This window comes from Pteronotus mesoamericanus, unplaced genomic scaffold (genome assembly GCF_021234165.1).
Source record: "Pteronotus mesoamericanus isolate MK-2021 breed Mesoamerican mustached bat unplaced genomic scaffold, CSHL_Meso_final scaffold_54, whole genome shotgun sequence".
NCBI lineage: Eukaryota > Metazoa > Chordata > Mammalia > Chiroptera > Mormoopidae > Pteronotus > Pteronotus mesoamericanus.
In genome coordinates, this window is record NW_026555321.1 from 54,469,092 (window position 1) to 54,493,070 (window position 23,979).

At 35.7% G+C, this 23,979-nt stretch overlaps 1 protein-coding gene across 1 annotated transcript in view; it reads right to left on the reverse strand.

Moving 5' to 3' along the window:
* MDFIC2 (MyoD family inhibitor domain containing 2) overlaps positions 1-23,979 on the reverse strand; it is a 166,790-nt gene that overhangs the window by 36,842 nt on the left and 105,969 nt on the right. The window lies entirely within an intron of this gene.

The window sequence follows — 23,979 nt, forward strand, 5'->3', positions numbered from 1 at the left end:
TATGATGGCCATTCTGACCTGTATGAAGTGGTATCTCATTGTGGGTGTAGTTTGCATCTCTCTGATGGCTAGTGATGATGAGCATCCTTTCACATGTCTCTGGTCTCTCTAGATATCCTCCTTGGTGGAGCGTCTGTTCAGGTCCTATGCCTATTTTTTAATTGGATTGTTTGTCTTCCTGGAGTGGAGTTGTGTGAGTTCTTTTTAAATTTTGGAGATCAAACCTTTGTCTGACATATCATTGGCAAATATATTTTCCCATGCAGTTCCCTTTTCATTTTGCTGATGTTTTCTTTAGCCATGCAGAAGCTTCTTATTTTGATGAAGACTCATTTGTTTATTCTTTCCTTTATGTCCCTTGCTCTAGGGAGCATATCAGTGAAAATGTTCCTGTGTGGAATATCTGAAATTTTCCTGCTTATGTTCTCCTCCAGGAGGAAAAGTCTCCTCCAGGACTTTTAGTGTCACAACATATATTTAAGTCCTTTATCCATATTGAGTTTATTCTGGTGTACAGTGCAGGTTGGGATTTGTTTCATTTTTTTGCATGTAGCTTTCCAGGCCTCCCAACATCATTTGTTGAAAAGGCCGTTTTTACTCCATTTTATGCTTCTGCCCCCTTTATTGAATATTAATTGACCATAGAGGCATGCATTTATTTCTGGGCTCTATCTTTTCCAGAGATCTATGTGTCTGTTCTTATGCCACTACTGGACTGCTTTGATTACAGTAGCCTTGTAATATAGTTTGATGTCAGGTGTTGTGATCCTTCCTACTTTGTTCTTCTTTCTCAGAATTGCTGAAGCTATTTGGGATTATTTACCATTCTGTATAAAATTTTGAAATGTTTTTCCTACTTGTGAAATATGTCCATGGTATTTTAATAGGGATTGCATTGAATGAATAAATTGTTTTGGGCAGTATTGATATTTTGATGATGTTAATCCTTCCAATCCACGAACATGGTATCTTTCCATTTCTTTGTGTCTTCACTAATCTTTCTTCAGTGTTCTATAGTTTTCTGAGTCCAGGTCTTTTACCCCCCTTGGTTAGGTTTATTCCTTGGTATTTTATTTTTCTCATTGCTATAGAAAATGGGATTTTACCCCTAATTTCTGGTTCTGATATTTCATTGTTGGTGTACAAAAATGCCTTCAATTTCTGAATATTGACTCTGTATCCCTGTGCTTTGCCAAATTCACTTATTAGGTCAAGCAGCTTTTTTGTGGAGACTATGGGGTTTTCTATGTAAACTGCCATGTCATATGCAAACAATGACAGTTTTATTTCATCCTTTTCAATTTGGATGCCTTTTATTTCTTATTCTTGTATGATTGCTGTGGCTAGGACGTCCGATATTATGTTGAGGAGAAGTGGTAAAAGTGGACAACCATGTCTTGTTCCTGATGTTAGTGGGAAAGCTTTTAGTTTTGTTCATTGAGTATGATGTTGTCTATAGGTTTCTTGTAAGTGGCTGTTATTATGTTTAGTGTGCTCCCCCTACTCCCACTTTGTTGAATGTTTTTATCATAAATGGTTGCCATACCCTATCAAATGCTTTTTCCACATGTATAATCACTTGATTTGTGCCTTTCCTTTTGTCTATGTGATGTATTATAATTTATTGATTTGTGAATATAGTACCATCCTTGCATCCCTGGGATGAATCAGCCTTGATCATGGTGTATGATCTTTGTAATGTATTGCTTGATGACAATGTTTTTTTTGAGGAGTTTAGCATCTATGGTCATCAGCAATATTGGCCTGTAGTTTTCGTTGTTTTGCCTTTATTTGGTTTTGGGAGTAGGATGATTCTGGCCTCATAAAAAGAGTTTGGGAGTCTTCCCACTTCTTTGATTTTTTTGGAATAGTTTGAGAAGGAGAGGGGTTAGCTCTTCCTTAAATGCTTTGTAAAATTCTCCTGTGAAACTGTCCAGTCCAGGGCTTTTGTGTGCTGGAATTTTTTTGATTACTGCTTCAATTTTGCTAGCTATATCATTCTGTTCAGGTTTCCTGATTCTTCTTGATTCAGTTTTGGAAGACTATATATTTTTAGAAATTTATCCATTTTGCCCAAGTTTTCAAATCTCTTCATAGATGGTTTTATTTTAGTAATTCTTATGAACCTTTTTATTGGAGTGGTATCAGTTATAAATTCTCCCATTTCATTTCTGGTTTTATTTATTTGTGTTCTTTCTCTTTTTTTCTTGATGAGTCTGTTTAAAAGCTTGTTGATTTTGTTTATCTTTTCAAAGAAACCGTTCCTGTATTCATTGACCTTTTGATTGTTCTTTTAGTCTCTATGTCTTTTAATTCTGCTCTGATCTTCATTACTTCCTTCCTTCTACTGGCACTGGGCTTTATTTGTGGTTATTCCTCCAGTTCTTGTCAGTGGAGGGTTAGGTTGTTTATTTGAAATGTTTCCATTTTTTTAGGTAGTCCTGTAACACTATGAACTTCCCTCTCAAGACAGTCTTCATTTTGTCCTATATGTTTTCTGCTGTTGTATGTTCATTTTTACTTTTTTTCCAGAAACTTTTGATTTCCTCCTTGATCTCATTATTGACCCATTCATTGTTTAATAGAATTTTATTCAGTTTCCATGAATTTGAATGTTTTTGAGTTTTTTCCTTGAGGTTGGTTTCTAGTTTCAAGCCCCCGTGGTCTGAGAAAATGCTTGATATTTCAATATTCTTGAATTTGTTGAGGCTTGTTTTGTGCCCTATTATGTGGCCTATCTTTGAAAATGTTCCATGTGCATTTGAAAAGAGTGTGTATTTTGCCTCTTTGGGATGAAAGTTTATATATATATATATATTCAGTAATCAGTTAAGCCCATTTGATCCAGTGGGTCTATTCAGGGCCACAATATCCTTGTTGATATTTTGTTTGGAAGATCTATCCACTGTTGACAAGGGGGTTGTGAAAATCTCCTCCTATGAGTGTGTTGCTGTCTATGTCTTACTTGAAGTCCTCCAAGATTTTCATTATATATTTGGGCACTCCTATGTTGGGTGCACACATGTTTACAATGTTTATATCTTCTTGATGGATTCCTCTTTTGCGTATTATGAAATGCCCTTCTGTGTCTCTTTTTATGACCTTTGTTTTAAAATCTATTTTGTCTGATATAAGTGTTTCTATCCTTGCTTTTTTTCCCTGTCTGTTCTGAGGTGGGTCTCTTGAAGTCAGCAAATGTGTGGGTCATGTTTTCTTATCCATTGAGCTACCCTATGTCTTTTGATTGGAGCATTAATCCATTTACATTTAAAGTTATTATTGATAGGTACTTATTCATTGCCATTTTACCCTTTGTACCTGTGTTCCTCTTTTTCTCACTCTTTTTCTTTATCTTCTTATCTTATCTCACAGTGCTGGTTTTGTGAAGGTGTATTCGTTTAGCCTTCTTTTGTCTTGGAAACTCCTTATTTCACCTTCCATTTTAAATGAAAGCCTTGCTGTGTAGAGTAGTACTGGTTGCAGGCCCTTGCTTTTCATTATTTGACATATTTCTTGCCATTCCCTTCTGGCTTGTGATGTTTCTGTTGAGAAATCAGCTGTTAGCCTTATGTGGGCTCCCTTGTATATTACTTTCTGTTTCTCCCTTGCTGCCTTTAAGATTTTCTCTCTGTCTTTGAATTTTTCCATTTTAATTATGATGTATCTTTGAGTGGGCTTCTTTGGGCTCCTCTTGATTGAGACCCTCTGTGTTTTCTAGACTGTGTGACTTTTTCTCCCCTCCAGTAATGGAAGTTTTCCATCATTACTTTTTCAAACATGTGTTCTCACCCTTGCTCTTCCTCTTCTCCTTCTGGTATCCCCATTATACGGATATTTTTATATTTCATGTTGTCCTGCAGTTCCTTTAACCCATCTTCATTCTCTTTGAATCTTTTTTGCTTTTTTTGTTCTTTCTGGAATGTTTTTCTATCTTGTCCTCCAGCTCACTAATTCTGTCCTCTGCTTCATCTAGCCTGCTTTAATTCCTTCTAATATCATCTTCATTTCAGAAATTGTATTCTTCATTTCCTCCTGGGTCTTGTTGATAGTTTCTATGTCCCTTTTCATGTTAATGTAGTTCACAGTAAGTTCCTTGTAGCTTCCCTGAAGTTTTTGGTAATTCTCTCTGAGCTCATTGAGTTGTTTTATGACCATTGTTTTGAATTCAATATCTGATAGTTTACTTGTCTCTATTTCATTTAGCACTTGTTCTGAGGATCCTTTCTTTCCTTTCGATTGAGAGTTGTTTCTTTGTCTTCCCATTACTTGTGAGACTCTTCTTGTTTGCTTCTTCTTCTTAAATGGACTGTTTTGACTCCCTGACTTTGTGGTGTGGATTTCTATGGTAGGAGATCTGTGTTATTTTGTGGTGGAGTATCTTTGATCTCCTGAATTTGATGCTTTTGGGGTGCCCTTTATACCATTTATGTTTTCTCCCTGGATGTAATTTGGTTTTGATTGTTGTCGGGTAATTCTTTGGTGAATCTTTCCCTCCAACTGGTTGTCTAAGGTTCACTCTACCCAACATGTCTTGTATGCTGTTGTGCAGGTGTTGCCAGAACAAAACCACAAATCCCTTGGAAAAAAACCCCACACCCATAAAAATAATCCCCCCCAGTACAATCCCATTATCAACAGCAAATGAATCAGTATTAATAAGGGTGTGATAAGATTAAAACTATTATAATAAAAGAAAGTGAATATGAGATGACTTACTGAAAGACAAATTATTTTGAAAGGGTAGAGAAAGGAGCACTAATATGAGTAAGGAATCAGAGCAATGTGATGAGAGAAAGTATAATTTACATCATAAAAACAGGAATGATGAAGGCACAATGTAGTAAGAGAAGGGAAGCATATCGTATTACGTTTGAACAGAAAATAAAATAAAATAAAGTGAGAGAGGATGAAAAAGGAGAAAAATAAACAAATAATAAAAAAGTAGGAACCACATTGGAGAGAAAGGTCCTTTATAGCACTATCAACAAAAAATGAGCTAAAATTACTATAGGTGGGATGGGAATAAGAGGGAAGAAGAAAGAATGAAAAGCTTAAGAGATGTCTAGAGGAAAGGGAAGCAATGTTGAGATGATAGGGAGAGGGAATACTAAGAGTAAGTAATGAAAACCATGCTAAAACAAGGAAAAATTAAAATTTGAGACAAAAAGAAAAAGAAAAAAGGAAAGGAAAAAAGGGCAGGGATGAAAGACAAAAAAATAAAAAAAACGGGCTAATTAAAATTTGAGATTAAAAAAAGAGTAGGAGTAGGGAACAGTACAACTTGAGATTTGGAATACAAATTAGTAAAGATCTAGAGATAAAATTTTAAAAAATGCAACAACTACCCTATCCTTAACCAATGAGCAAAGATTGCTAAATGTGGAGAGAGAACACAGGTATTCTAAGAATGGGGAAAAGAATGTGAGATGACCATTGACAAGAAAATTGGTTTTGAGAGGCTAGACAGGAAAAAAAATAGTAAGAGTGAGGAATGCAAACAAGTTGTAGAACAAGAGAAAACAAAATTTAAAATGAAAATAAGAGGAAAGGAGAAGGTAAAATGGGTTTTTGAAAAGGGAGTGTCAAAATATGTGAATTGAAATAAACTATAGTACAAAATGCACAAACTTGAAGGACAAGAAATGAATGTTCAAGAGCTATTCAGGAAAGAAAATATCACAAATCATGGAAAAGACCATGGTGGATTTTGTCTCAGTAGCATCTAGTATTTACCAGTGCTTTTTCTTTCTGGATCCACCTATGGTGATGTCAGATGGTGATCCCAGCGTGGCCTTTGGCAGCCTGCTTGAGACTACCAGGGATCTACTGTCTGTGGTTGACTCCTTCAGTTGTTAATCTAGTCACTCTGCACTCAGCAGTCAGGCATAAGTACCACAAAGTGGGGCAGAATCCCTCCTGGGGTTGGGCTATTATTTCCCCTTGGGCTGCTCCCACTTGGAGGGGAATGGTCTGCTTGAGCAAGATGGCTGCCACCATATGGGAGATGACAGCACCAGGATTCTGGTGGCTACTCTCTCAGTTTTCTCCTCAAAGCCTCTGTCCCCAGTCTCTCTTCAGGTGTCCCTAGTCCACTCTGCCCTCCCCCCCCCCATTTGCTGGATCCAGGGAAAGTGGCTGCAAATGAAAATTTTGGTGTTGGCCCTTTAAACAGCTCTTTGTGTCTCCAGCCATCTGTCTATGGGAGAGAGCATCTCTGCCGCTTTTTGCCACTGGATGTTATCTGTGTACTTTTTGGGCTCCAGGCTGGGGATCAGGCTTAAGGTTTAGGCCCCATACTTCTCGGGGGATCCAACAAACCACTTAAATATCCCTTCAGCACTTCAGCTGCCACCTGGGGGTGCACAGCCAGCCCTTTTGTGTCTCCACAGAAGCTGTACCAGGCACACTGTGCTGAAGCTGTTTCTTCTGTCTATCCGTGGTTATAAGGCTTCTCCCTTGCTATTGTTCAGTTGCTTGTTCTGGGTGATTTCTCCACAATTTAGTTGTAATTCCAAATTGGTCCTGGGAGGAGGTTAGTGTAACTTCGACTCACTCCTCCATCATCTTGGATCCGGAGCTGGGGTTTCAACTAAGACAGTCTGGTGCCAGGTTCATGCTGTTAACTATTATGCTACAATATTTGTTTAGATAAATATTTAAAAGGAAAAGCAATAATGCGATTTCAATGAATAAATTATATTTTATATAGCATGAGCATTTCCTACATCTGAAAGATTATTAAAAAGCATACCCAGTTCTCAGCTCAAATTTCACTTTCTCAGAGAAACTTTCCCTTTAAATCTAAAGCAGTGGTTATAAATTAGGGCAGACTTTGTCTCCACAGGACATTTGGCCATGGCTGGAGACATTTTTTATTGTCATAATTGGGGTGGGTAAAATCAGCAAGTAAGGGACAGGGATGCTGTTAATCACCCTACAATGCACAGGAATCTCCACCACATGAAAAAGAGAATATGGTTTCAAGTGTCAATAGTGCCAAAGTTCAGAAATCCTTATATAAAGTAGTCTGAAACCCTCATCATCAGCCATTTCCTTTATATCACTATTTCATTGTGTTCGTGGTGCTTTTCAATATTCTGCAATTTTTCTTCATGTACTTTTCTACTTGCTTATGTAATACATGTCTCTTCTACCTTTGGCTGAAATATCACCTTTATGAAAGCTTTGTCTATATTAATTAATTGCTAAAGAGTGCCTGGATATAGTAAGGTACTTAATAAATAAGAAATCAAAGAATGAATAGCATTTCTTGCATGGTGTATCATAAATTATTTAACAGTTCCTCCATTCAATAAAAATGTAGATTGTTCCTAAATTTTGCTATTAAAAATGCCCTTAAAGATTATTTTTATGAATTTTTTCTGTATCTATTTGCTTTTTTAGGTTGAATTTATAGGAAAGGACATATTGAGTTAACAGCCAGATTTCTAAAGCTCTTAATATAATATACTAACTCCTTTCCAGGAAGATCATGTCAATTTATATACACACTATCAGTGACTGGTAGAATTTTGTATGTTGTTCTCTGGCCAATTATATGTTTTACCAATAAAATAATGTATCATATTTTGATCAATTTGAAAAGAGCTCTTATTCATGTCTCCAGCTTTCTATATCTGAAAAGATAGTCTTTCTCTATCATGAGAGGTTGAATGTTTTTATCCATATTTACTGCCTTTCTGGGGAATATTTTTTTCCACAACTAGGTTCTTGGGAAATCATGCAATCTCTGTGTTTGTAGGTCAATAAATTCTTATGGAAAAACATTTATTAGACGATTGATGATAGATATGGGTTTATTTAGCTGGTTCTTGCCTTGGTGTCATGAGGGCTTTGGCAAACTTTGGAGGCTCCCTGCCAGCTTCTAGGCCTTGACAGATGGTTGTCATCCATGCCATGCCTGTCTAAATGTAGGACAGGACACGATCTCTATAGAGGTCTTGGAGATGCCAGAAATCAAGCCACACTATAAGGAAGGGCAGCAGATAACAGGAGGGAGTACGTGGAGAAGCAAATCACATACTTAATCACAGCTCCTGTTTTCCCAGTGTGTGTGCCCAGCATACTGTGGAACGTATTGAGGCCTAACCGGTGGTTTAAGATCCATTTTCCTGGTGCCCCACCTGGTGGGAGTTTAGTCCAGTGGCCTTCAAAGTGGTATACATACACATACCCAGTGGAGGCACAAATCTATTTAATAGAGCACCTATTTACAGTCATTCTGTTTAAATGCTAATGCAGCTATTTTTGTGCATTTATGATGTATATAGTTAATATGGCAGCATAGGTATCCTCTGTGTGTATGTTTGTGTGTTTACAGGTATATAGATACACAAGGTGGCCTTGCCATTTCACCATTTTTACCAATGAAGGTTTACAATAAAAACTCTGGGGACCCCTTAGTAATAGACTGGGTTTAATAGACTGGTTTAAGTAATAGACTGGGGTCAGCTCTCCAATTCCCTCTCCACCCGAAGGAAATTCAACTTCCTTATGCTTCCTTTTGGTAACCAGGGTAGCCAAGATGTGGTTGCTGGAACAATTCTTGCCACAGCAGCTGCAGTAGTGGCCTGGGTAGACTTTTTCCTCTGAATTTCTATAGTGGTAGCAGGATTAGCAGACTCTATTCTGGAAGTATTTGGGTGGCATAACACCTCCCAGCAGAACTATTCCTGACAAGGATGTGCAGATGGAAATACATATTTATGTCACTTAAAGCCTACCAGAGACACAAGGATTTGAGCTATAACAATAAATAGAAAAAAAATTCTCCAGCATTTTTGGTAACCCATGCTCAAGTGCATTGACTGTGCTTGGCAAAAGACCTACAGATCACTCTTTGTCCAAGCATAAAATATTCAGTATTCAATTATGTCAAGGTGGACTATTCTAAATATATTTCATAGTGTTAAAGCAAGCTAGAATAAAGTTAGGTTAAAATTTCAGGTCTCAAAAATAACAGGACAATTCTATGAGGTATTTGGGCCACTTTAAGAAAATAGAAGTCTCCTTTAAAAAAGAGTATTCATTTGTCCCCTTTGTTAATAACAATAAATTATATAAGAGTATTTTCAAAGTCAAGCAGTCATTGTAGTCAAGGTTTCCAAATTTAAAATAGTCTTTATAGCAATCCTTGATACGCTTTCTTTGGGTTTCCTTCTAAAACACCTTTCGCAATACAGAAAAAGAAATATGTTCACAATCCAGAAAATATGGGTTTTAATAGTCCTGAGAAAAAACTACACTCTATATTAACCTGTTAGAATTGAACAGAAGAATCTAGTCAGTCTGGCACTTATGATGGCTCTGCTGAGAGTAGAATGAACAACCTTTGTTTCTCATGTTCCTGGTTCAATAATCAATATTTTGTGTTAACCAGAATATTGGGCTGCCATCTCTTTTGAAGAGATGTGCTTTTTGATCTGACCAGGTAGCTATAGTTTTTATCACCCTAACCATCCAGACATGATTTGTTATAACAACAGATGAAAATTTTTAAAAATTGTTTAAGGTTTAAATTATGTTTCATGAAGAACTCTGTGAAGATAAGAAAAGATGAACTTAAGGAGCAAACAAATTGAGATGAAAGCCTACAGGCCAGATCCAAAAGGACAGGGCAAAATAAGAGAGATTCTGAAGTTAAAGAACCATATGAGGACAACCTCATTACAGAATTAAAATCTGCATTAGGGACACTAAAACACAGAATTGACACTCCAAAATATTTCAATCATAATATAGAGAGCAAATATTAAAAAATTTTCCAATGGTTGAAAAGTCAAGGGCAAAGGATTAGAGCTGATAAAATTGATCCTAAATTCGGAAATTGGGGCACATAGATCTCACCCAGGAGATAGAGTTGCTTAAAGAAGAAACTAAGACAATGTAAACATACGTAAACTTTGTTCAAAGATAATCCTGATGTATAGGTCTGAGTAAGAACAGTTTTTGAGAGTGAAACTTACTGCCTAAAATTTAGTAAAAGAGACCACAATCCTGGAAATTATTTTGAATTATAAGAATAAGATCTTTTCCAAGCACCTAGAGAAGCAAAACTTGATCATTGAGAATTGTACTGAGAATTGTAAGAGAATTGTACTGAGGTTGTCCTCATATGGTTCTTACACAAAACTAAGCAGCAAAAATAATGATGCAACATTTTTGAAATTTTGAGGAAATAAAAATATTCTTTGATAATTTTATTTACAATCAACTTGTCTTCTGCATGAAAATACAGTAAGATATTCTCATCATACATTGTCAGAAGAAATGTACTACTCTTAAAAATTATTTCTTAAAAATATTTAAAGACATATTTTCACTTAGTGAAAAAGTAAAATGAAGTTAGAACTGAAGTTTTTACATCCTGTGGCAAGGAAAGAATAACTGCCCCAAGGGACCACCAACTAGTGCGAAATTGATTACAATGAAAGTCTTGAGGTAAATTTCAGCATTTAAAACTAGCTCTGATTAGAAGTGGCATAACCAGAAACCAGGAAGTGTGTGGAAGTGTTGGAAGTTCTTTAAGGATGGTACCTGGGTGCAATGTATAAGGAAATCTTTTTGTTATTTATTTTTGTTCTTCATTATGTCAATAACCTGGATATTATATGTAATGTAAATTCTCAGATAAAACGTCCACTTGCAAATTGTTCTCCAAATTTTCCAGGTATTTGTAATGAGCATGAGTTTTCCAAATGTTCCAAATCTTTCATGTTTTCCTAAAGGAGTATTTAAATGCAAAAGGCCTTCATAAAGCTAAGCAAAAAATATATATCTTCAATGAAGAAATATTCCTTCTCAAAAATGACAAATTGAAAATAGAAATCTTTAAAATGAGTGCTATGAAGTACTAATGTGATGATATGGATTAAAAAGCAAGACAAATAGAAATGTTGGTGGCTAAAGTGGTCAGTGTGCCTGCACTGATAATTTTATTCTTTTCAAAGTATTATATTTCCTTTGTTTAATAGAAGGAAAAATGAAATCAAGTATTATATATCTTTATTCTTTAACAATTTTCTAAAATATTTTCAGAAAGAAAGGAGGAAGAGAGAATTAGGACATTTCAGAGAACAGTCTGGAGCTAGTGAATGCTTTAATGAGGAGCCCATCTAGAACTATGTGAGATGCCAAAGAGGTGAGGGTGAGGGAGAAGATCCCTATGATAATAATGAAGCTGTACTGTTTTTAGTTTACACAAGGTTTTCACAGGTTTCACCATGTTCAATCTGCACTGCCTGCCCTCCTGACAGCACCTCCCATACACACATTTACATCTCCCAATTTTGTGAATGTCTTTACAAATGCCATTTTTTTCTGCATAGGGTTCCCTTCTTGTCTTATCTTACTGAACTTCTAACCATCACTCAATGGTTAGAATAAATTATCACTTGACAGAAATGATAGTTTATTTATTCAACAAATATTTGTAAACTGCTACTTACTATACTTTGAAACTCTGCAAGGTCCTGGGAATACAGAGACGAATGAAACCCTTTTCCCACTCTCATGGACATTTCAGCTTCTCTGAAGCATTCCTTGATGTGTGAAAAAGGTCATTTCTGTGCTTCCCTGACATGCTGTTGTAAGTGCGTCTTTTCCGCTATGAAGAAAGAGGGGCCCATGCTTTGGCATTCCTAAGCTTAGCCCAGTGCTTGGCATAAGGTTGGATGAATGTAGATATGTGTCAGCCTACCAAGTAGTGGGTAAAGAAATGTTTTAAGTCTGGTCCTCTGGCTTCTAGGCCTATGCACTCTCTTCTATAATATATTGATTGCATCCAAAACACACAAATTACCCCCACTGCTGAAATGTTGTCAAATAAGATGTTTTCATATATGAGCTTTGCTGGTAACTAATTAGAATAATAGAATTTTAGATTTCTATAAAACATAGGAATAAAACATAGGTGTAAGTTTCATCTCTCACACACCAACTCCTTCCTTCATTCATTTGTTTAGCACCTGTCATAATAATAAAAATAATGATAGCTAACATTCACTTCACGCTATGAGAATCTTTGGGTAAGTGTTTTAAATAAATTTTCATTTAATTTTCACAATAACTCAATGAGGAAGTTATTATAAGTTCAGTTTTCCTAGTGAGGAAATGTAGCTGAGAGTGGAAGGGCACTGTGCCTTATACATTGTTGTATCCCTAAGCTAGTAAAGGTTGGAGTAAGAATTTGAATTTATACATTTGAAGGCTATAGTTCTCTTAACCACTGTAATATGTGCAAGAGGTACAAAGATGGCTGAGGCATAGTTGCACCTTTGGGGACTTAATGGTCTATATAAAGGAGACAAACACATCAACAGAGAGATTGTGCACAGGCATCCCTTCTATGGATCTGTAACTTGATTTCTGTACCAGTGTAATTCTCCTTAATGACTAATGGCTGGTCAGAATTCCGCCTTAAGGCCAAGGTTTAAATGAATGGAGAGGAAGGACAATGAGATGGATCTTACACGATAGGAGATGTCAATTTGGCTCTTGGGACTCTGATGGATATGATTATGTCAAGCAATCATTGTTGAGGCATTTTTTTTTTTGTATTTACACAGTATTGCTACATTAGATGATGAGTGTTGGTTCACATCCCATCCGTTGGGTAGTTTAGTCACCTGATTCCCCTTTAAGAGCCTCTATCAATTAGGTTGTCATAAAAAAAGAACAATTGTGCCTGGCTGAAATCCTGTGTAGGTAAGTGCTCTGGCTCTATCCCACTTAGTCAATAACAACAACAATATTAACGATTACTACATTCGCCCTTTATGATTTAGATTTTTCAAGGTGTTTTTATGTTCCACATTCTCTCATTCCAAGCTTACAGAACAAAGACTTTATGCTGGTCTTTTTCTCTGGACACCTAAAATATCAGGTAGGAGAACAGTCAGCAAAATGGAAAATTGGAGGTTTGGGTAAAATTTTGAGTTTTTCTTAGCAACTGGAGATTGTGGCTCTTTAAAATTCTAGATCCTCAGCTTATAGAAATGATTTTATGTTGCCATAAAGAGAAAACTAGTCATTCTAGCTCATTGTTAAGAGTTCATTGGCACTTGTATTTTTTCAAATGAATTATATAAAACTATGCATTTTAAATCATTTTAAATAATTGATATTTATGGATTTGTTTGTGTCTGTGTACTTAAAATTTAGAACTTAGGATGGTAGGGTTTCAACAATGCAATTCTTTACTACAGAAACATTTGCTTTGGATTGATCTCAATTTAATTGAGTGCCAAATACATTTACAGAAGCTCAAAAGGTTGAAAACAGGGACATAAACTCCAAAGGAATAATACTTAAGATGGAACCATAGTGCCTACTGGGTCATTCGAACTTCCTTACCACTTAGCTAATGGGATATTTAAACCTGAAATGAGCCAGCCATACTTTGTTTGAAGTTATCCACTAGTGATAACAAACAAGTATAAATATACCAGGTGATTTCAATTCAATGATAGTGGCTGGCTAGAAAGAGTATTTTTTTCCCTCTCTATAGGAGAGCTCCAAAAGTCATCAGAAGATACTGCCCATATTCTAAAGGAAGTACACTCGCTAATGCTAAGGTCTCTCTGAGAGGTATTCCTTTACAGGGCATAAGCTTCCTGTATCCAACTGGTCTAATTTGTACATCATGTTGGCTTGAACCCACCTAGATTTTCTTTTATAAGACCTAGGACAGTGGTTCTCAAATGCTAGCATTCATTAGAATCACATGGAGTGATTGCTCAAACCCAGATTACTGTGTTATGTTCCCAGAGTTTCTGTTTCTGTAAGTTAGGGTTAGGAGCAAACTTCTTATTTCAGATGCATTAGTTGATCTTCGAACAACACAGTCACAGATCTGTACAGCATAAGTCAGCCTTCTGCATCCATGGATTCTCATCTGAGTGTCGAAAATATGTCCATTAATCAGAGAGTGATGGAAAAACTATCATATTTTATGACCAAACTTCTGTCACCTGCTTCAAATTATTCTCATTATTCTGTACTGTCATTTTAGTCTGACTATTTGCAGCAAGATGGTAATATGTGAAAACAACACTTTGTTCAAAGTTTTTATTTATTTTACATCTGTTATAAACCATGAGGCAACTGAAACTCAGGGAGTTGAAGCAACTTACCCAAGGTCACAGAGCCAAGACTCACCCAGTTTATAGTTAGAACCCTAAAATCAACTGAGATAAGTGAGAAGCATTGTAAAACACTGGTGCCCAGTACTTTGGGTCCACATATGCTGAAAGTAAGTTTGACTTAGAATTAGAAATAATTACACCTTTCTGAGCAAAAGTTACTTTATTAAAATTCAAGCAAACTAGGTGAGTGCCTCACTACAGAAAGACTGAAGTTCTCTCCTGCTAGAAAACAAGAAATCTATGGACAATTTCTTGTACTCTGAGCTCTCATAATGAGTCTTAAAGGCTGTTTCCTGATGCCCTCCTGCCACATTCATCCCCAAAACTTAAGTCTGAGAAATTTCTTTTCCGAACATGTTACTCAATTTTAAAAGCATTTTAGAACCGAGCCAGATCAACAAAAAGGTTGCATGCCATCAACTTAATTCACATAAATGAACCTTAGGCTGTTTTAGGGTTCTTTCAGTGGTTTTTTTCTTTTCCCCTCTCAGAGGTGGATTTGTTATTCTTTGAGACTTATTTTTCCCCCCAAAACTCATATATTAAATACTATTTAATGAAAAGACCAAATATTTATTCTAAACAAATAAAAGCACTCTTTTTAATGGTGAAACATATGAAAATGCCAATGAAAATTAGGATTAAGTCAAAGATAAATGTTGTAGGCATCTTAAATAATTTAAAAAATTATTAAAAATAAAAATAAAAATTAGTATGTATTACACTGATATATTTATTAAAATTTAAAATTAATTTAATATTAAAATTAAAAGGAGTTGTATAAAAATATACATAAAACATTTACTATATATCTTTAATAACCAAGATACATTTTTTCTCATAAAAACCAATGTATATTTTTGTTTTACAGTTTTTTTAACAGTTAAGTTTTATTCCATTTTATTAATTTCTTTAATTTATTTTTTCAAATACATTTGTCTCTGCCTACCCCCAACCACTTTTCCTTGCCCCTTCCCTCCCTCCCTCCCTCAGCTCTTCCCTTTGGTTTTGTCCATGAGTCCTTGCTATATGTTCCTTGACTTTCCCCCTTCCCTTCCTTTTCCCCGCCGCCCTCCCTCCTTCCCTCTTGTCTCTGTTTCTTTTCCTTTCAGTGTTGCTGGTCTTATTTTCCTTGCACCTTTGTATTATTGGTACGGTTCCACTTATAGGTGAGATCATATGGTATTTGTCATTCACCCCTGGCTTATTTCGCTTAGCATAATGCTCTCCATTTCCATTCATGCTGTCACAAAGTTTAGTAGTTCTTTATTTCTTTCTGCTGTGTAGTATTCCATTGTGTATCTGTACCATGATTTTTGATCCAATCATCTACTGATGGGCATTTTGGTTGCTTCCAACACTTGGCTATTGTAAATTCTGCTGCTATGAACATTGGGGTGCATAGATTCTCTTGAATTGACGTTTTGGGATTCTTAATATAGTCCCAGCAGGGTAATCACTGGATCAAAAGGCAGTTCCATTTCCAGCATTTTGAGGAAATTCCACACTGCTTTCCATAGTGGCTGCACCAGTCTGCATTCCCACCAACAGTGTACTTTTCTCCACAGCCTCGCCAACACCTGTTGTTTGTGGATCTGTTTATGATGGCCATTCTGACCAGTGTGAAGTGGTACCTCATGGTGGTTTTGATCTGCATTTCTCTGATGGCTAGTGATGCTGAGCATCCTTTCAAATGTCTCTGGGCCCTCTGTATCTCGTCCTTGGAAAAGCATCTGCCCAGGTCTTTTGCCCATTTTTTGATTGGATCATTTGTCTTCTTGGAGTGGAGTCGAGTGAGTTCTTTATATATCTTGGAGATCAAACCTCTATGTGAGGTAACATTGACAAATATATTTTCCCATACAGTTGGTTCCCTTTTAATTTGCTGATATTTTCTTTAGCTGTGCAGAAGCTTCTTATTTTCTTATTTTGATGAGGTCCCACTTGTTTATTCTTTCCTTTATGTCCCTTGCTTTAGGAGACATATCAGTGAAAAAATAGCTGTGTGGGATATCTGAGAGTTTCCTGCCAATGTTCTCCTCTAGGACTTTGATGGTGTTGCAACTTATATTTAAGTCTTTTATCCATCTTGAGTTTATTTTTGTGTATGGTGTCAGCTGATGATCCACTTTCAATTTTTTGCATGTAGCCGTCCAGCTCTCCCAACACCATTTGTTGAAGAGGCTAGTATTGCTCCATTTTATGCCTCTGCCCCCTTTGTCAAATATTACATGCCCATAGAGACCCGGGCTTATTTCTTGGCTTTCTATTCTGTTCCGCTGGTCTATGGATCTGTTCTTGTGCCAGTACCAGATTGTTTTGAATGTAGTGGCTTTCAAGTATAGTATGATGTCCGGTATTGTGATCCCTCCTACTTTGTTTTTCTTTCTCAAAATTGCTGCAGCTATTTGGGGTTGTTTATGGTTCCATATAAATTTTTGAAATCTTTGTTCTATTTCTGTGAAATATGTCATTGGTATCTTAATAGGGATTGCGTTGAAACTATACATTGCTTTGGGTAGTATGGACATTTTGATGATATTAATTCTTCCAATCGATGAGTACGGTATATGCTTCCATTTAGTTGTGTCTTCCTTAATTTCTTTCTTCAATGTTGTATAGTTTTCTGCATACAGGTCTTTTACCTCTTTGGTTAAATTTATTCCTAGGTACTTTATTTTTCTTCTTGCTATATCGAATGGTATTTTTTTTCTGATTTCTTCTTCTTCTATTTCATTGCTGGTGTACAAAAATGCCTTTGATTTCTGAATGTTGACTTTGTATCCTGCTGTTTTGCCAAATTCACTTACTAGGTTGAGGAGGTTTTTGGTAGAGTCTACAGGGTTTTTTATATACACTATCATGTCATCTGCAAACAATGATAGCTTTACTTCCTTCTTTCCTATTTGGATGCCTTTTATTTCTTTTTCTTCTCTGACTGCTGTGGCTCTGACTTCCAATACGATGTTGAAAAGAAGGTGAAAGCAGATATCCTTGTTGTGTTCCCGATCTTAGTGGGAAAGCTTTTAGTTTTTGCTCGTTGAGTATGATTTTGGCTGTCGGTTTTTAATATATGGCCTTTATTACATTGAGGAATGCCCCATTTATTCCCATTTTGCTGAGTGTTTTGATCATAAATGGGTGCTGGACCTGATCGAATGCTTTTTCTGCATCTATCAAGATGATCATGTGGTTTTTGTCTTTTCTTTTATTGATGTGATGTATTTCGTTTATTGACTTGCGTATATTGAACCATCCCTGCATCCCTGGGATGAATCCCACTTGATCGTGGTGGATAATCTTTTGAATGTATTGCTGGATGCGTTTTGCCAATATTTTGTTGAGGATTTTAGCATCTATGTTCATCAGCGAAATTGGCTTGTAGTTTTCTTTCTTTGTTGGGTCTTTTCTGGTTTTAGGATTAGGGTGATGCTGGCCTCATAAAAAGAGTCTGGGAGTCTTCTCTTCTCTTGGATTTTTTGGAATAGTCTAAGGAGGACAGGGGTTAGCTCTTCCTTAAATGTTTTGTAAAATTCTCCTGTGAAACTGTCCGGCCCTGGGCTTTTGTGTGTCGGGTGTTTTTTGATTACTGCTTCAATTTCCCCAGCTGTTATCGGTCTGTTCAAGCTTTCTGCTTCTTCCTCCTTCAGTGTGGGAAGATTATACTTTTCTAAAAATTTGTCCATTTCATCAAGATTTTCAAATTTCTTGGCATATAATTGTTCATAGTAGTTTCTGATGATCATTTGTATTTCTGTGGTATCAGTTGTTATTTCTCCTCTTTCGTTTCTGATATTATTAATTTGGGTCCTCTCCCCTTTTTTCTTGGTGGTTCTGCTTAAAGGCTTGTCAATTTTATTTATCTTTTCAAAGAGCCAGCTTCTGGATTGGTTGATCCTTTGAATTGTTCTTTTAGTCCCTATGTTATTCAGTTCTGCTCTAATCTTGACTATTTCCTGCCTTCTACTTGCTCTGGGATTTATTTGTTGTTGTTTCTCCAGTTCTTGAAGTTGTAGTGTTAGGTCTTTTATTTGAAATGTTTCTATGAGACCTAATCTTTGATCCTCTTTTATTGTGCTCTTTCTCTGATACCACTTCTCCCTCTGACTTTTGTTTTGTGTTTTCCCCACAACACTGTGGTTTTCTTTTCTTTGCTATCTTGACTATAACTTGATACGCTATCTGCATTGGAGATATACATGATGTACTATCTTTAGTCTTTATATATTTCTCCATGAATCTTTTTAAAAATATTTTTTTTATTTCTTAAAGATTTTTATTTATTTTTGTTTAGAGAGAGTGGAAGGGAGGGAGAAAGAGGAGAGAAACATCAATGTGTGGTTGCCTCTTGCACACCCCCTACTGGGAATCTGGTCTGCAACCCAGGCATGTGCCCTGACTGGGAATCAAACCGGTGACCCTTTGATTCACAGGCCAGTGCTCAATCCATTAAGCCACATGAGCCAGTGCTCCCCATGCATCTTAATCTTTATTCTTTATCACAACAGATAATGTAGAAAATATCAGGTTAGTGTAAAAATCAAATCCCCTTGTGTATCTTTATCACTAATAGACAGAAATAATTGATAGTGGATGAAATGGGATCAGTGAACTGCAAGAAATAGCCACAATATATTTTCTTCTAAATTTTTAAGTAGGCCTTTTGCATATTCACTCAAGGTCCCAGTTAAGGAATTTATGTGGACCAGATATATTCCATGCTGCCTCAGTCTTCGAAGCACATTGCATTGTCTCTGAATAACCTCGGTGCATGTGTAGAAAGGACTCCGTGAATCAGCTGACTTAGAATGGCTAAGCCATTTTGCTTTATTTTGTTCCACCACCTATTCTGAAAGTCCTTTGGATGGGCTCCAGATGTTCCATAGAAGGTGCCAGTTTTTGTAAAGAAAATGCTTGCTTTCCTTGTTGGCAGCACTTAATGAGTGTGTTCTCTGAAGATAGGAAAGCACCCTGCTGAGGACACATTAACACAACACTATAATTTCCGCAATGCTCACTCAGTGTCTGATTTTACAACTGCCCCTTTGCCTTCACAGGTGCTGGAGGCAGTAATGCGGTCAGTTAGAGAGCTTCCTTCAACGCTTGCCAGTGGGCCCTCTGAGATTTCACCCCGTTGTTGTTGTTGGGACTCTTCTTTTCATTCATTTCCAAGTTCACACAGCAAATGCCATTTCCAGTTCTGTCCTTTATTAAAATAGTGCTGTTGATCACATCACTATATATTTTTTGTTTTTTTCTTCTTAACCACACAACAAAAAAAGGAGATGAATGAAAGTGTATGTTAAATGAAAAAATAATATTATATCTTCTTTTACTTTCACAAAGGGTGTTAAAACAGATTCATTAGTTTTGACTAAATACAAAGTTTACATGAGGACTTCAATAAGTGAAGTGACAATGTTGATATATGTGTTCAAGAAAATGGAGGTTAAAACTATTTTGAAAATATATTTCTATATTACATCTTGTGTGTTGAGAAGGTTGAAGAATGAAACACATGGTAGATATTTTTCAATGTATGAAAAGGATTTTCTAGGCAAGTGTGTCTTTTCATGAAACACCTTTTGTGTCATGATGAGATAGCCAACAAAATAAATTTTTTTGGTTTAATGAGGGAAAGTAATTTATAATACTGATATGTCAATATGTTTTTCAATAAACTTTTCCCCAGATTTTCTTGAATCCTTATCAGTATAACAATTGTAATTATATGTCTTCCTCCCACTTTGAACGTGGCACAAGGTGCTCATTTGCAGTTCTGCTGTTCAAGTCGTCACTGGAATAGAAATGTCATGACTCAGTTAACAATGCCTTATTATTCACGTTGATCTTTTTTTATAGTGTTCTTTATCTCAAAAACATTGTAAATCAGATATCTACCACCCACTCTTTTGTTCATTTGCAAATTTTTATTATTCTAGTTTAAGAAGGCAATGGTGTGTCAAGAGTCATTGTATACTGTTTATATATTCACTTTGCTTCAAAATTCTTTCTCTGTATAAAGGGAAGATGCCAGAAGCATGCCTAATTCCATATTCTTTATACAAATTTGTAAGAAAATTTTGTTTCTCTTTTGGATCAAAAGAGGTTTGGTGTTCCTTAAAACCACAAAAATGAAGCAATGGATTGAAATATACTTTAGTGATAAGTACTTAAGATTTATGTCTTTTAAAAAGTACCATTTACTTCTGCCTCAGTCTATTCCTCTTTATTTGGCTTTTATAGCAGTAATACTATATTTCAGTGCAAGATATATGGTGGTCCTCTTGTTTAAATAATTTGCAGTGAGTACCATTCAGACAAATGTTGTTAGTGGAAAAAGTGCTAGCCTCCTAGGGCTTAAAAGTCATGGTATCAAATCTTTGTTCCATTACCAACTACCAAATTGTTTTTGTTTTTTATTTGATGCTTATATGATTTAAAACATTTTAGAAAAAGTGTGAAACCGCATATTATTTGTGAATTCATCTCTGTATGGAAGAATATGGTAGTCATGTGGATTCACCAACATTTATTTAAAAAAAGATTCCTCAGAAAACATCACAAAATACCCCACCTAACAGATACATTCAAAGCAAGAAAATAATCAGTAATTCACTCAATCAGTCAGGAAACATTTATGAACTCTTACCAACTACTGGTAAGATACACAATAATGCATAAGACCTGGTCCCTGTCTTCTGACTTTCCTCTTCAGTATGGTGACAGGCACTCAGACAACTTGAACAGCATATAACACATTGATAATAGAGGTTATGCACACAGTTCTTTGGGTGCAAAATTCAGGAATTTCCAATTATGATTGGTGTAATGCAGAACGATGTCTAAGAAGAAATGAAATTCTCAAAGGATCTCAAATAATTAATATTTAATTGCCATGTAGGAATTATAAGCAAGAATAATTTAGGAAGAAGAAAAAAAAAGTTTGTAACATGGAAGTGTGGAAAAGCATTTAGCAGAGCATGGATAGGGGAGGAGAGAAGAGGGACCAGTGGAAGTTAAGTTGAAGTTTTGTGTCTTTACTATGGATTTTAAACTGTAGCCACTGGTGCATTAGATCTTGATTTAAGGGGAATGGACTCTAAGGAAATATGTGGCTTCTCTCCTTAGAAAAATAAACCATACCAGACATATGATACACATTCCCTACCCCAAACATACAAACTATATCTAAGTTCCCTGAATTTCTGTTTGAGATCCTGAATTAAAGGTTTAAAGCAGGAATAAAACAAGATCATATTTTTGTGTTAGAAATTCCAATATGGATGATGAATTATTGGGAAAGTAGACTGGATTCTAGTTATTCTTATACTATCTCTATTCTCCTTCAAATTCACCTGTAAACCAATTATAGCCTTCTCCTTATGCTGCTTTTTTTTTTTTTTTAAACTGGCTACTATGTTATCAGTCTCTCTGAATTTGTTTATACCTCTTCTCCTTGTCTAAGAGATGAGAGCATTTAAAAAAAAAGAGTGATTAAAATGATTAAATGCTATTAAATGCTACAAAGAAAGCAAAGATACTTCAGGATGGGACATAAACCTCTGATTTAGCAATTTGGTGACATTTGCTAGAACAATTTCAATAGATGGGTAAAGCTAGGAGACAGATTAAAGTAGAATGAATGGGAAAAAGTAGAAGTAAATTTGACTATATATGTGCCAGACAATGTTCTATAAAACTTACAATGTACAAGCTTATATAAATCTGCATGATTACTATATGGGCTAAACACTGTTATTATTCACATTTATTAAAAATATGAGGAGACTGAGGCACATAAAAGTAATATAAATTGTTAATTATAACTGCAGATAATAAGTGGCAGAGCTGGGATTTAAACCCAGGAAGTCTGGTTCTAGAAATGATAATGAGCTTTTAACTACGTCTGTGCATTGCCTATTATAAAATAGACTTAATATGTAAGTAGTAACATTTCTAGTACATGTAAAATAATAAGTAATTTTGATAACAGTGGTATTATAATAATATTATGGTAAGCAATAGAAATTATGTGTAAAGGAGAAACTTTAATAATATCAGTTTGAATTAGCCAACACTACTATTAGAATAATATGTGCTCAATATCTCAGTATTTTGAACTGAATAAGGTGCTAACAGTCTTTACTACCTCTAAGTTTTGGAAGGTCTTATATGAAGACTCTTTTTAGATGTTAATATTTATAATGTCATCTAAAATACTACAATAATGTAAAAATACTGAAAAAAATATAATACTATATTATTTTGTGTTTTACTGTGAATGGAAAAGGCTTGACAAAAATATCTTGTTTCTAATCAAAATTGAATTTGAAAAGTAATCCATCTTTAGAATGAGTGTTCTTTCCTGCCTCTCAGAAGAAACTGTTTGCCTTTTAACTGATGCTAGGCTGCCAAAAAAAAAATCATATCTCATTAACAGAGGTTCAGAGACAATCTCTTTTTGATGTAGCACAATAGATTTGAGGAAAGGATTCCATGGGAAAAGAAAGGAAAATGTTTCCGAAGTCAATTTACTGGGGAAACACTCAAGGTTGCTTATGTTTATAAAGGATGGTGCTAAATTTTGAAAATTAAAAAAAATTTATACTTTTCATAATGAAAATATATATTCTTCCCATTAATTCTTTTATGATTCATTTATTTTTTGACAGACAGCACTAGTTTCATTTGAATTTTGTTTTCTTTACCAACTAAGACGTACAGCTGGATTATACCTTGAAAATTTTGCACACATTCAGTGAATGGTATTGAATGTTTACTCTGTGGCAGACACTGTGCTAGGTGAAGAGAAACTTGGGTAAAAGACCTAAGTCAGTGTTTGAGTAGCTTGTAGTCCAAGAGCAGAGTCTAATCGGGAGACACTGAGAATTTCACGTAACAAATGCTGTGGCAGAAGCTATAGGGACAGCAGTGATGGGCACCTGCTCAGTCTCCGTAATGGAAAAGGTGTTCTCAGAGAAGATCAATCAAGAGCTGAATCTAGAGGAGGAAAGGAAAGATGCATATTTTCTTTTGTAAAAAGTATAAAAGTCTATGTGAATAAAATATTTTTTCAGTTATATCACCCTGGTATAGACGTTAGAAGAGGAACTAGAGGAGATTGAGGAGGAAAAGGTAGGCTGTAGAAGAAAAACCTGAATGTCAACGAAGGTGAGTGTGTGAAAGAATTCAGTGGTCACCAGTGCCAGTGCGTGTGACAGGGACATGAGATATTCAGAAAGCTCCTTATTGGCATATATTGCTGTATCCACTGCTTCACAATTGGCTAAAGAAAATATCCTCAAATGCACTGTATTTATAGCTCACAAAGATTTATGCTGGTGACAGAGACTGGCTAGATCCCTACTGAGCCTCATTTACTTTTCTCTAGGTCAAAGTTCAACTGCATTTCCCCACCTGCTTGAGTCCAGGTGGGGTCATGCAAACAGTTCTGGACAAAGGTATATAGGCAGAAATGTGATGTGCCTCACTTCTGGGTTTGTCACCTAAAATATGCCACACAGTTCTCTTCATTTTGTTCTTTACTTAATGGATAGCTTAATGAAGGCAGTGGGAGAGGCACAGGATAAAAGAAAGCTAGATCCCTGAATCACCACACAGTGAACAGAAATCCAGAAATATCTACATGCATTGGGCTTTGGGTGGCCAAGAATGAACTTCTATTAAGGTAGGACACTGAAATCTGGGGTTTATTTTTTATACCAGCTACAGTTAATAAATGGCTAATAATACAATAATATGGAATACATTTCATATGTGAATTAACCAACATACATATTCCAGTATTTAT